The following is a 15,242-nucleotide window of genomic DNA, read 5'->3' as shown; positions in this document are numbered from 1 at the left end:
TTCTTGATCACCTGCTGCACCTGCAGACTGAGTTTTTGCGATTCGTGCACAAGGACCCCCAGGTCCCTCTGCACAGTCGCATGATGTAATTTTTCACCATTTAAATAATATTCCAATTTACTATTATTTCTTCCAAAGTGGATAACCTCACATTTGCTAACGTTATATTCCATCTGCCAGATCCTCGCCCACTCGCTCAGCCTATCCAAATCTCTCTGCAGACTTTCCGTGTCCTCCACGCAATTCGCTTTCCCACTCACCTTGGTGTCATCAGCAAACTTGAATACCCTAGATTCAGTCCCCTCCTCTAGATCATCTATGTAAATGGTAAACAGAAATCAAAGTTCAAAACTGAGGGAAAGCTGATTTTAACAAGAACAGATATGATTTGGCCAGAGTGGACTGGAAGCAGACATTTTTAGGTAAATCTGTGACAGAACAGTGGGGCGCATTCAAGAAGGAAATAAGGAGAGTACAGGGCCAACATGTTCCAATAAGGAAAAACAGTGGGACCAAATCATCCAGAGAGCCCTGGATATTGAGGGATGTACGGCATTAGATGAAGTGAAAAAGGGAGGCTTATGGCAGATATCGAAGGTTCAAAACAGCACAAGCCCCAGAGGAGGAGAGAACGCAGAAGAGAGAAGTTAGAAAAGGAGTTAGTAGAGCAAAATAGGGAACATGAAAGGATATTGGCAGGTATAATAAAGGAAAATCCTAAGTTATTTTACAAGTGCATTAAGAGTAAAAGGATAACTAGAGAAAGAGTAGGGCCCATTCAGGATCACAGTGGTAATTTGTATGTGGAACTGGAGGACGTAGCACAGATTCTGAATGAATACTTTGTGTTGGTGTTCACTAATGAGAGAGACAATATGGGTATAGAAATCAGAGAGAAGTATTGTGACACTATTAAAGATATTAAGATAGACCAAGGCGAGTTTCTTAATGGTCTGGCAGGCTTAAAAATAGATAAATCTGCAGGGCCAGATAAAATGTATCCCAGGCTGTTGAGTGAGGCAAGGGAGGAAATGGCAGGAGTGCTGGCAATAATTTTCAATTCCTCACTAGCCACTGGAGAGGCGCCAAAGGACTGGAGGACAACAAATATGGTACCATTATTCAAGAAGGTACTAAGGGATAAACCAGGAAAATACAGGCCATTCAGTCTAACATCAGTGGTGGGGAAAGTATTGGAAGCAATTCTTAGAAACAGAATTAATCTGCATTTGGAGAGTCACAGATTAATGAAGAACATTCAACACGATTTCGTTCAGGGGATGTCATGTCTGACCATCTTGATTGAATTTTTTTGAAAAGGTGACCAAGTGTGTAGATGAGTGCAATGCATTTATCGTAGACTTTGGAGACTTCAGCACGGCGTTTGACAAGGTCCCACATGGGAGACTGATAGGAAAAGTAAGAGCTCAAAGAATCCAATGAAATTTGGCACAATGGTTCGCGAATTGGCTAAGTGGCAGGAAGCAACGAATGATGATCGACGGGTGTATTTCTGACTGCAAGACAGTGTCCAGTGGGATTCTGCAGAGATCAATGTTGCGGCCATTGCTATTTGCGATTTAGATTTGAAAGTAGGTAGGTTGATCAGTAAGTTTGCAAATGATACTAAAGTTGCTGGGCTGGTAAATAGTGAGGAAGAAAGTCTAAGATTACAGGGGAATATAGATGGGCCCATCAGATGGGCTGATCAGAGTCAAATGGAATTCAATCAGATATGCGTGAGGTGATGCACTTGGGCAGGACAAACAATGATGTGGAGATGTACAAAATAAACCTGTTGTACTTTAACCTGGTGTTGTTAAAGCTCTTACTGAGGACAAACAATGTCAGGGAATACATGATGGGAACACTGTGGCACATCTGGGAGGTGGGAGAGTATCGTACATAGTATGTATAGAGAGGTGGTCACAGCTCAGGCTCAGATTGCATAGGCATGCACGAAATGTGTGACCACCAGGCAGAGCAAGGGAGTGAGGCAAGCAGTGCAGGATTCTCCTGTGGCTATTCTCCTGAAAAGCAGATATACCACTTTGGATACTGTTGAGGAGAACAACCTCTCAGGAGAAAGCCGCAACGGAAGCTTGACTGAATTTTTTTGAAGAGATGACTGCAGTTTGTCCTGCTGCACAGAGGAGAAGTAAAACGTGTGAGAATGCAATAGGTATAGGGGATTCAATTGCAAGGGGAACCAATAGGTATTTCTGTGGCCACAAATGAGACGCAAAGATGATACGTTGCCTTCCTGGTGCTAGGGTCAAGGGTGTCTTGGAGTTGCTGCAGGACATTTGGAAGCGGGAAAGCTGAACAGCCAGTGGTCATGGTACAATTTGGTACCAACGGCATAGTTAAATAAAGGGATGTGGTCTGGAAAGCAGAATATTGAGAGTTAGGGAGAAAGTTGAGAAGTCGCACTTCAAAGGTAGTGACCAAAGGATTATTACCAGTGCCACGTGCTAATCAGAGTAGGAATAGAAGGACACATAGGATGAGTATGTAAGGGACTGAGGAAAATTTGTGGGGAAGACAGTTACCAGTGTTCTTTATCCCTGGTGGGCTTCAGTGTCCTGTTTGCAGGGTGGGTGCTGTGAACAGGATGCTGTTGGTTGAGTGATGTGGGCTGGGCCAATGGGATTGCACTGGGGGCGGGAGAAAAAAAAAGGCGCCAGGAAGTGAAGAGGCAGAGAGCTGAAGAGGCAGAGAGCTGGAGGGAGAGGCAGAGCTGGAGAGGAAGAGTGCAGAGAGAGAGAGGCAGAGCTGGAGAGGCAGAGAGCTGGAGAGAGAGGCAGAGCTGGAGAGGAAGAGTGCAGAGAGAGAGAGCTTTTTCCAGGCAGGGAGAATTCGGTTTGGAGTGAGAGGCAGCCAGGCGTTCCCCTGCCTGTTCTTTTCATTACTGCCGAGGAGGACAGCCTTCAGCGCACTCGACCTACTTTGCTGCACGGATAGCTCGCGGCACCTCTGCCTCCTGCGGCATCATCTTCCACACGTGTGTCTCTCCTGGACTGTGCGTGGGTGTCGTGAGTAACTGGTGGGGACTATACAGTCCAACTGGATCAGTATCTACGAATGTGTTACAGAGGATGAGTTTACCCCATATGTGCACCAACGGTTGAAGATCAGAGCTCACTGTTTTATGTCTGTTAATGATATGTGTTATTAAATTTATTTTTGATATTCCGACTTACAATGCTGACATTTATGGGTAAACAGGGAATTAGCCAAATCAACATCAACCGCTAGGAATTCGGGATCCTGTTGATTGAATATTTAAATAGTAGCCCCATATAGTGGTCTGCAGGGGGTTACATTTTTGGAGGCACCGCTGGGATCATTCCTGTTTACCCATGCAGGTCAAATATAATTTTTTTTCTGTCAGTCAGTAACAGTTAACCCAGTAATTACAACAGGAAAAGTTTTTACAGTGTTAGCAGCTCACTTAAGACAATGGATTTTTCTCAGGCCGCTGACTGGAGCCGCCAAGTCAGCGGCCTGAGACCATTGCTGGGTCTTAAACACAGTGAAAGTCTTTGGTCGCACCAAGATTTGTGGTCACCGTGGGGATTCTACTGGCACACAGTTGTTCATACTAGCGGAGACTAGCATTGATTTAACCCCTGACACTGTACCTCCAGATGTAGGTATTGAAGGAGAAGCTGGGCCATGGGCTGTACATACGCTAGAAAGCCTTGTCACACAGGATGCTGAAGAGGATGCTTTCCATACAAAACTGTTGTTACTACTACAACAGGAAGGCAAGTCGATGGAGGATTTTCAGGCCATAGTATCAGAAAATCAAGCTCCCAAAGTGGATGTGAACATGGATTTAGTGACTGCTATTGGCAAACTGGTGGACAAGTGCAACCAAGTGTCTACCGATGGGCCTAGCTACAGAAAGCTGAGACTGTTTTCAGGACTGAAACCTGTACCACCAGGTGAGGAAGAATACGATGCCTGGATGGAGCAGGCTACCCAGATGATCAGCGAGTGGCAATGCACTGACGCCGCCAAGAGACAGCGTATAGTGGAGAGTTTAAAAGGGCCTGCTGCTGACATCGTTCAATTTTTGAAAGTTAGCACTCCCACTGCTACGGCCAAAAATTATTTATCTGCTCTGGACACAGCTTATGGCACCACAGAGAGTGGAGCCGACATCTTGGCCAAGTTCAGACACACATACCAGGATGAAGGAGAAAACCTCTCTGCTTTTCTATATCGCCTTGACAAACTTCTCCATCGTGCTCTTCTTAAGGGAGGAATTACGGCTGCAGACATGAATCGAGCTCGGATGGAACAGCTAGTCAAGGGTGCACTCACTCGAGACATGGTTGCTCTGCGTGTAAGGATGAGCCACACCCTGGACAAACCCCCTTCCTTCTTCCAGCTGATGCGGGAGGTGAGAGAGGAAGAAAATTGGATTAGCGCCAGAGAAGGGGTGAAAGCAACTGCTACCGCAGCCATCGCCAGTGTACCGCAGTCCTCAGCTACGTCTGAGTTGAACAGCCTACGAAATGAGGTAAGGGAACTGACTTCTCAGGTGGCCAGACTGTTGAGTGCCGTTCCAGTTACCCCCACATCTGAAAGTACGACAGCAAGGACTGGGTCCGTACAGCAGGCGCCAGAAGCTGCTGTTCGGGACGCGTCGCCCCGAGTGAAAATGTCCAAACCACTGCCGGCAGGAATCTTTTGCTACAGGTGTGGGCAAGATGGGCATACAAGGAGAGAGTGCAAAGAACTCGAGGATCTGAGGAAAGTGGATCAGAAGCTGATCAAAGCAAGCAGAAAGCAGGGAAACTTCAGGAGCCATGTGAAGGAACGGTGCTTGGTTCCGTGTGAAATACGTTCCACCCACTGTCCACCCCCAGCGAAGGAGGGCTCAAAACAGTTACCTGCAGGATTAGTGGGGCCCATCTCTGGTGTACCTGTGCAAATAGAAGGAGTTTATGCAAGAGCTTTGCTTGACAGTGGCTCCCAAGTAACCATTTTGTATCGCAACTTCTACGACACCTACCTGAAACACTTACCTCTCCAGCCACTTGAAGACCTGGAAATATGGGGTTTAAGCTCTCACCAATACCCATATGATGGCTACCTGTCCATACAACTCGAGTTCACTGCCGCTGTAACCGGAGTGCCGCAGACAGTTGACACTTTGGCCTTAGTATGTCCTGACACTGTGAAAGATAACAACATTGCCGTGCTGGTGGGGACAAATACCCGGCTAGTGAGAGAGTTGGTTGAGTCCTGTAAAGAACAGGCGGGAGAACGCTTCTTGGGTACTTTGACCATACACCCCGTCCTCCGAGAAGCTTATGAGACACTCACCCAGTCTGAAACAACAGAAGAGGTAGACAAGCATGGTACTGTGTGGTTTACCCAGCACAAGCCAATCACCTTGCAACCAGGACAAGTGTTTAAAGTCACTGGCCTCCCAAAGTTTCCTGGTGATTTCACAGACCAGCTAGCACTGACAGATCAGCCTATTGACACTTTTTCCCCTGAAGAGTTGTGGGTGAGGCCTGAGGTTCATCCTGCATCAGTTGTTTCCAGCAGACGCATTACTGTGACTGTGAAGAACCTGTCATCCAGAGAAATCTCCTTGAAACGTGGGACTCCAGTAGCCCATATTTTTCCAGTAGCCCCTGTTTCTCTGCCGAGGGCACAGTGCACGGATAAAGCTGCAATTGAACTGACCCCTTCCTCTTTTGATTTTGGAGCCTCTCCTATGCCAGAGGAGGCAAGGAGGCATCTCTGTGAGAGAATGATGGAGAGGAAAGAGGTTTTCTCTCAGCACGAGTGGGATGTAGGTTGTTCTAAAAGCACCAGACATGAAATAAGACTGAAGGATGCAAGGCCCTTCCGAGAGAGGTCACGTCGTTTGTCGCCTGCTGACTTTGAGGATGTGCGCCAGCACTTACAGGATCTACAAAGCCATGGCATCATCTCTGAAGCGCGTAGTCCCTACGCATCGCCAATAGTAGTCGTACGCAAGAAGTCAGGGAAGGTACGAATGTGCGTGGACTACCGAACCCTTAACCTTCGAACAATACCGGACCAGTACACTGTCCCAAGGATAGAAGACGCTCTTCACTGCTTGTCTGGGAGTAAATGGTTCACAGTCCTCGACCTGAGGAGCGGGTACTATCAAATACCCATGAGTGAGGCTGACAAGGAGAAGACTGCTTTTATCTGCCCGTTGGGTTTTTATCAGTTCGAACGCATGCCTCAGGGAATTTCAGGAGCACCGGCCACTTTTCAGAGAGTCATGGAACATACTGTCAGCGACATGAACTTTCTGGAGGTGTTGGTGTACCTGGATGATCTCATTGTGTTTGGACGAACCCTCGAAGAACACGAGGAGCGGTTGCTCAAAGTGCTTGACCGGCTCCAAGAAGAAGGTCTGAAGCTGTCGCTTGACAAGTGCCAGTTTGGCAGGACTTCTGTCACCTACGTTGGACATGTAGTGTCGCAGGACGGAATAGCGACGGACCCATCCAAGGTAGAGGCTGTTGTCTCCTGGCCAAGACCCCAAACGGTGACAGAGCTCAGATCCTTCCTTGGATTTTGTGGCTACTATCGCCGCTTTGTCAAGGACTTCTCCAAACTCTGCCGTCCCCTCAACGGACTCCTTCAAGGATATCCTCCCCGTCCCCGCTCCAAGGGGAGTCAGACTGCAAACTCACCTGACAAGACTTACTTCAAGCCTTCTGAACCCTTTGGCTCTCGGTGGAGTGAGCAATGCGAACATGCTTTCCAAGGACTCAAGACCCGGCTCACCAAAGCCCCTGTATTGGCGTTCGCGGATCCACAGAAGCCTTACATTCTGCACGTGGATGCTAGCCTAGACGGACTAGGTGGTGTCTTATACCAAGAGCATGATGATGGTCTACGCCCAGTTGCATTCATCAGCAGAAATCTCTCGCCATCTGAGAAAAACTATCCAGCACACAAACTGGAGTTTTTGGCTCTCAAGTGGGCTATTGTGGATAAGCTACATGGCTATCTTTATGGAGCTACTGTACAAGTCAGAACGGACAACTATCCCCTGACCTACGTCACAACGTCAGCTAAACTGGATGCCACTGGTCATCATTGGCTCTCAGCACTGTCCACCTACAACTTTAGCCTTAAGTATAGACCAGGCCGGCATAACCTTGACGCAGACTCGTTGTCTCGACGTCCACATGACAGCATGACACCAGATGATGAATGGCAAGAAATCCCAGTTCCAGGAGTGCGGGCTCTCTGTCAGACGGTGTCGAGTAGCACACGAGCAGGACACTCCTATCCATGTGTGATTGAACAAATAGGGGCTCATGTGTCTGCAGTTCCCAAGGCTTTCTGTCATACCGTTGCAGTAGTAGCTGATCAGCTGCCCCCTTTCAGTCCAGCAGAGCTTCAAGCTGCTCAAAAAAGCGACCCGTGTATCGGAGAAATATGGCTAGCTGTCAATCAGAAGGCACCAGCAAGTCAAATACAGACAAACCATCCTGATCTTACACTTCTGAAACGAGAGTGGGGGAAGTGGTCAATCGAGCAGGGTCTGCTTTACAGGACAGTCAAACAGTCTGACCTACGCTTACGGCGACAGCTTGTGCTCCCCAAGCAGTTCCACCGTATGATTCTGAAGTCACTGCATGACAACAATGGACATCTGGGATTTGACAAGACCTATGCACTCGTCTGTGACAGATTCTTCTGGCCCCGCATGAAGCTAGACGTAGAGACCTACTGCAAGACATGTGAACGCTGCATTAAGAGAAAGACTCTGCCACAGAGAGCAGCACCACTTTCCCACATCCAAAGTTCAGGCCCTATGGATCTTGTATGCATTGACTTTCTCTCCATAGAACCTGATTCCCGCAATGTGTGCAATGTGTTGGTAGTCACTGACCACTTCACTCGTTATGCACAAGCATTCCCAACCAAGGATCAGAGAGCCATAACGGTTGCCAGAACTCTATGGGAGAAATACTTCATTCACTACGGCCTACCAGCTCGCATACATTCAGACCAGGGTCGGGATTTTGAAAGCCAGTTGGTGAGAGAGATGTTGACCATGTTGGGTGTGAGGAAATCAAGAACTTCACCATACCACCCACAAGGTGACCCTCAACCAGAGAGGTTCAATAGAACCCTGTTGAAGAGGCAGAGAGCTGGAGAGGCAGAGAGCTGGAGGGAGAGGCAGAGCTGGAGAGGAAGAGTGCAGAGAGAGAGAGGCAGAGCTGGAGAGGCAGAGAGCTGGAGAGAGAGGCAGAGCTGGAGAGGAAGAGTGCAGAGAGAGAGAGCTTTTTCCAGGCAGGGAGAATTCGGTTTGGAGTGAGAGGCAGCCAGGCGTTCCCCTGCCTGTTCTTTTCATTACTGCCGAGGAGGACAGCCTTCAGCGCACTCGACCTACTTTGCTGCACGGATAGCTCGCGGCACCTCTGCCTCCTGCGGCATCATCTTCCACACGTGTGTCTCTCCTGGACTGTGCGTGGGTGTCGTGAGTAACTGGTGGGGACTATACAGTCCAACTGGATCAGTATCTACGAATGTGTTACGGAGGATGAGTTTACCCATATGTGCACCAAAGGTTGAAGATCAGAGCTCACTGTTTTATGTCTGTTAATGATATGTGTTATTAAATTTATTTTTGATATTCCGACTTACAGTACTGACATTTATGGGTAAACAGGGAATTAGCCAAATCAACATCAACCGCTAGGAATTCGGGATCCTGTTGATTGAATATTTAAATAGTAGCCCCCATATAGTGGTCAGCAGGGGGTTACAAGTACATGGCTGAAGAGATGTTGTGAGGGGTAGGGTTTCAGATTCCTGGAGAACTGGGGCTGGTTCTGCAGGAAGTGGGGGCAGCACAAACTGAATGTGTTAAACCTGCGCAGGTTCAGGACTGATGTCCTACAGGAATATTTGCGAGAGTGGTTGGGGAGGGTTTCAACTAAAATGACAGGGAACTTATTCCCCTGTTGAGGGGAAGGACCTCTCGGGAGAAAGCCCCAATGGAAGCTTGTGCAAGGATTTAGAGGAGGGTGAATCAAAGTCAAAATCCAAAGACAGAAAGTGGAATAAGAAAAGTGATAGGCAGTGACACCAAGTGTCAGATTCTAACAGGGCCTCAGAAACAAAAATATAATGGGAATGAGACCACTAATCACATAATCACAGAATCACAAATTGTACTTGATCAAATCTTCATTTCTGAACACAATCTTCTTCTCAGAGATTCCTGTGAAGGCCATCTCACCAAGCTTCAGTAACACATCACGGGGGTTTACAATCTCTCGGCCATGGTTTCTTCAGAATGCTGTAAATATATTAGGAATATAGATGGGCGACTGTCTTGGGAATTGCTGCTGTTTCCTGTCTCTTTGTGTAAAGAAGGGGCCCAGTGACAGACCGAGGATTCAGCAGTAGGAAGGGTTGTAGCAGGTGCTGTACAGGATCTCATTCTCTTCCACGTATTTGAAAACAGCTGCTGCCAGTGTCTGATCTTCAAAAAAGCTTGTTGAAATATTCCTTTCATTCATCCTCAAAAATCCCAGGATTTCAGACCAGACACTGATCTCAGCATTTTCCAATAAATGTAATGCTGTTCACTAGCACTGAACACCCTGGGAGCAGCTTGTGATGTATTAAACTGAACACAATGTCAGACACCTCACCCGAGCATTCGGGATCTGTGCATATGTGCTGAGCTTCTGTATTTCTCCCATTGTCAGCAAAACCAATACTGGTCTTGAATTCATCCAAACCATCGAATATAAACAACAATCTTTTTGGGTTCTTTCAGAGCTTTCAGAGAACATTCCCAAAGTAAGGATACTGATGCATTATCAGATTCCTTAGGTTTATTCTGCAATTGATGGTGTCCAAATCCCGGATTTTAAAAATGAGAACAAATTGAAAATGTTGGTATATATTCCCAGTGGTCCAGTCATAAAAAATCTTCCATACCAGTGTTGTTTTTCCAATTGCCGGGACCCCACTCATTGCTGCTGAATTCCCAGATTTGGATTTTCTCTGGGAAAATCTGCTCTGGAACAATTGATCAGTTTGGACTTTTTCCAGTTCTCTTCGGAGATGTTTCTTTCTCCATTCTTCATGGTCTTGGCCTCTTGCCAGTAGTTCATGTTCTACAAGTGTCCAATCTCGAACATTACAAATGATCGTTAGCTCAGTGTACCGATCAACCAGCTGGAAAATCTTAACTTACTCCTTGATTAGGATAGTGTTCAATCTCAGTGTTTCAGTTTGTACCCGGAGTGTCTCCTTGTGTTTCTGTTGAACATCTTCAAACAAAAAAAAGGATGTTTCACAATGTTTGTTTGTATTAATTTAAAAGTACTTTTTAAGACCGTTTAAAAATGTTCTAAATATTTATGCAAGATTTAATTCAGTTTCGTTGGGGATGAATATAGAATTTAAACTCAACTCGAAGACAGAGGGTGGTGGTGGATGGAAAGTTTTCGGAGGCAGGTTGCTAGCGGAGTGCCACAGGGATCAGTGCTGGGTCCTCTGCTATTTGTGATTTTTATTAATGACTTAGAGGAGGTGGCTGAAGGGTGGATCAGTAAATTTGCTGATGACACCAAGATTGGTGGAGTAGTGGATGAGGTGGAGGGCTGTTGTCGGCTGCAAAGAGACATAGATAGGATGCAAAGCTGGGCTGAAAAATGGCAAATGGTGTTTAACCCTGATGAATGTGAGGTGATTCATTTTGTAGGACTAATTTAAATGTGGATTACAGGGTCAAAGGTAGGGTTCTGAAGACTGTGGAGGAACAGAGACATCTTGGGGTCCATATCCACAGATCTCTAAAGGTTGCCACTCAAGTGGATAGAGCTGTGAAGAAGACCTATAGTGTGTTAGCTTTTATGAACAGGGGGTTGGAGTTTAAGAGCCGTGGGGTTATGCTGCAACTGTACAGGACCTTGGTGAGACCACATTTGGAATATTGTGTGCAGTTCTGGTCACCTCACTATAAGAAGGATGTGGAAGCGCTGGAAAGAGTGCAGAGGAGATTTACCAGGATGCTGCCTGGTTTGGAGGGTCGGTCTTATGAGGAAAGGTTAAGGGAGCGAGGGCTGTTCTCTCTGGAGCGGAGGAGGTTGAGGGGAGACTTAATAGATGTTTATAAAATGATGAAGGGGATAGATAGAGTGAACGTTCAGAGACTATTTCCTCGGGTGGATGGAGCTATTACAAGGGGGCATAACTATAGGGTTCATGGTGGGAGATATAGGAAGGATATCAGAGGTAGGTTCTTTACGCAGAGAGTGTGTGGGGTGTGGAATGGACTGCCTGCAGTGATAGTGGAGTCAGACACTTTAGGAACATTTAAGCGGTTATTGGATAGGCTGATGGAGCACACCAGGATGACAAGGAGTGGGATAGCTTGATCTTGGTTTCAGATAAAGCTCGGCACGACCTCGTGGCCCGAAGGGCCTGTTCTGTGCTGTACTGTTCTATGGTCTATTCGCAACCTCGCAGAAAATTAACAAATCGTCAAATTTTCACTTAATTCAAATACTTACTGAACATGGAGATTTCTGTGAAAGATACTATTCTGAAAGGTGCTATTCAGTACTATAACAACTCATTACACGTCCTCGTGTGATCTTGGTTATGAGGCTACCATGGTTCTCCTGCATCACGCTTTGGAATAAGCTGTTAATAATTATCTTCTGCACACTTGGGAACAAAACATTGGCTTTCACCAGAATGTGCTGTGAATGGTCAGGAGGTTCATTGTTTCTATATCTGATCTTGGGAGGTTAGCTGGGAATTAATTTACTATCTCAGACACGTCCTCTGCCCCCACGTGCAAATCTCCTTTTTGATTCCTAAACAGCTCAACACCTTTTATATAGGACAAAGATGCGATAGTTCAGCGATTTGATCGGAATAAAAATACTGATCGTGGTCAGTAGGGAAGGGCTATTCTGTCGAGATGCAACTGCCCAAAGTGCGTTCCCATGTGTCAGAACCTCCAGAAGCATAAAATAACTGATGTGCTTCAAAGTGCTGGAACGGGAATTGAAATCCACTGGAAAAGCTTTGACTTTCCTTCTACTCGTTGGTTACGCATGGGAAGTTGCTGGCTGTCCAACATTTATTACCCATCCTTACTTGCCTCAGGGCATTTGTGGTTCTCTGGAGTCAGGTGTAGGCCAGGCCAGGAAAGGACAGTAGATTTCTTTCTGTGGAGAACGTATGTGAACCAGACTGGTTTTTCCAACAATCGGCAATTGTTTCAACATCATCAGTAGATTCTTAATTCATGATATTTATTTGTTGAATTGAAATTCCACCAGCTGCATGTGCTGCGATTCGACCCCGGGTTGCCAGGCTATTAGCTGAGTTTCTGGATTAATTCACGAGCAATAGTACCACTCGGCCATCGCCTCGCCAATTTGAGGCTGCTGTTCCAAAGTTGATGCACTGGGAGCATCGACTAACAGGATGGTAAATAAGGAAGTTTACTCCAGTTAACATCGAATCCGGCAATGGAGCTCCGTTGAGGAAATGTCACTGCGTGGCAGTGAGGGTCTCAGCTAAGGTATACAGTGTATACCAATAGCCTTGGAATGCTTCTAAATTAACAGTGGGGTAGAGGTCCTGGCGTGAACAATAGCACATTTAATGGTGAAAGAACAACCGTCCGGACAAAACAGTAGAAGCAGAAGTCATCATGATGGAATTGTTTTTGTAGCTGCCATAAATTACGGTTAAAGCCAAACGGGAGACTACATAGAAAGAGGTAAACAGTAGGGGCGTAATTGATGTGTATTCTGAGATGTCTGAGAGGGACCAGGCAGCGTTATCATATAGGTGGATTGGCACAGAAAACTGAGTCTGACAGCAAACAGAGCCTGGAACATGGGGAGAAAAGGAAAACAATGCAAGATATATTTTTAAAAACAACATTGCTTCTATTTGTGTTTAATATTTAGCCACAAGTACCGCTGAAGTACTAATGTCTAATCCGTGGCCTAAATAAGGGGATAGTAGCGATGCACTGGCTGCAGTTGAAATAATAAATTAGGGTTATTGACTCGGACTGGTCATGCTGTACTTGGGCTCAGTTGTTCTCTTTGTTCAGAACATATACATTTAGAAACTCTCTCAGCTACCAGCCTCTGTAACTTGTCTCACATGATTGAGGTCCCTTAAATTTGTTTGGATGATAAGAGTGGCCTCCACTGTATGTGAGCTGATTGACAATGTCACTGTGGTTCAGAGCGCTACTCCAGTAGGGGGAAGCACATCAGAACGTGGTGCTACAAGGGGTTGTACAGTGAGGGGGATTGACACTGTTCTCTGCAACAAGGGACATTGGTCCTGTGTTGCCTGCCCTAATTTTCAAAATAATGAACTGACCGTGACACGAAGGCACATGGATGTTTAATAAAGCAGTAAATCAGCAGATAAGACTAGATGCGATAGAGGTCGCGAAAGGCCAAAACCTAAGGTGCTGTATCTGAATGCAAACGACAGTCAAAACAAAACAGGCAAACTTGTAGCAATAGAAATTCGTAAGTACGAAAGGATAGCTCTTGTTGAGACATTCCCACAGGTTGACGCAATTGGATCCTGAATATTAAAGGATTGTTAGAAGGATGTCTTAAAAACAGGTGGTTCTGTTAATTAATGATGGCAACGCCTCTTAGAGAGAGAGACCTAAATTGAGAAAATCGGGATGTAGAAGAAGGTTGCGTTGAAATGAGAAATTCTAAAGGCAAGAAGTCAATTGCGGGAGTGGTGTGCAGGCTGCCGGATTATAATTAGTCTGTAGAACGAGGTTAAACAGAGATAAAATGGGAGCATGTCAGAAATATACCAGAATAACCATGGAAAATTTTACCCGATATGTAGATTTTCAAAATCGGTTGAGCAATGGTGACAAAGATGAAGAGTAAATAGATATTTTCACGATAGTTTCTGTGCACTGCAGTTTCGAGACAGCCACATGACAGGGTATTCTCGACCTGATATTGTGCAATTAGATTCGATTAATTTGTAACTTCAAAGCCAATGTACCCGCTAGGTAGGAGTTTGAGTAAGAAAAAAATAAGCTTAAGACTAATATTTTAAACTTTAACATGAGAAATTATGAGGACATGAAAGCGGAGCTTGCTCAAGTGAACTGGCAAACATGCTGAAGAGATGGATGACCAGAAGTTAAGTGGCAAATATTCAAACGGATATTTCAGAATACTCAAACAAACAGGTTGCGATGAGAGTTAAAAATCCAAGGGTCCATCATCTGTGTTTAACTGAAAAAGTCCACGTAATATTCAAATTATAGAATACGTATTTGTGCAAATGTAGGTGCAGACTAGAATGTTGGGAAGACCATAAATATGTCAACGAATTGTGAAACGGACTGATAATGGGGAAAACCGGAGTGTGAGAGAAAGCTGGCCAGCAATATATATGATGACACTAAAAGCTTATGTTGATATTTAAATAAGAGTTAACAAAATGAGCAATGGACCCATAGAATGTGCGTCTGAGTACCTGCTAAGCGAAAGCAGGGACCGATAGATTAATTGATGAGGAATCACATATCTACCTTCATTATGGAGGCCAGAATCACAAATAAGGAAATTACAAGGATGGAGAGGAACTCAGGAAAATTGCGATCAGCGGGGAAGTGGCATTTAGCATATTGTGTCTGCAGGCTGACATTCATAGAGGCATGGAATCAAGTATTTTTACAGCACGGAACGGAAACTTTCAGTCCATCGTGTCTGCACAGGCTGCAAACAGAGATACACAGCTTGCCCCATCCTCCAACGCCACATCCATAGTCTTTAAAATCATCAATTTCGAATATGCATCCAGCTCACTTCTGAAATCTCCTTTGCGATCCGCCTCCACCACTCTCCCAGACAGTACATTCCAACTCCTAACTACTCTCTCCGTAAGTGGCTTCCCCTCATCTCACTCCTAGCTCTCTTGACGACCACCTTGAAATTGTGGCCCTAATCACTGACATTCCACCAGTAGGAACAAAATTTCATTCTTTGCCCTGTCAAAATTGTTCATAACTTTGAGACACGGTGGCACAGTGGTTAGCACTGCTGCCTCATTGCGCCAGGTACCCAGGTTCAATTCCGGCCTCGGGTGATTGTCTATGTGGAGTTTGTATGTTCTCCCCGTGTCTGCGTAGGTTTCCTCTGGGTGTTCCAGTTTCCTCCCACAGACCAAACATGTGC

This window comes from Mustelus asterias, chromosome 16 (assembly GCF_964213995.1).
Source record: "Mustelus asterias chromosome 16, sMusAst1.hap1.1, whole genome shotgun sequence".
Taxonomy (NCBI): Eukaryota; Metazoa; Chordata; class Chondrichthyes; order Carcharhiniformes; family Triakidae; genus Mustelus; species Mustelus asterias.
Note: the sequence above shows the minus strand (reverse complement) of the source record.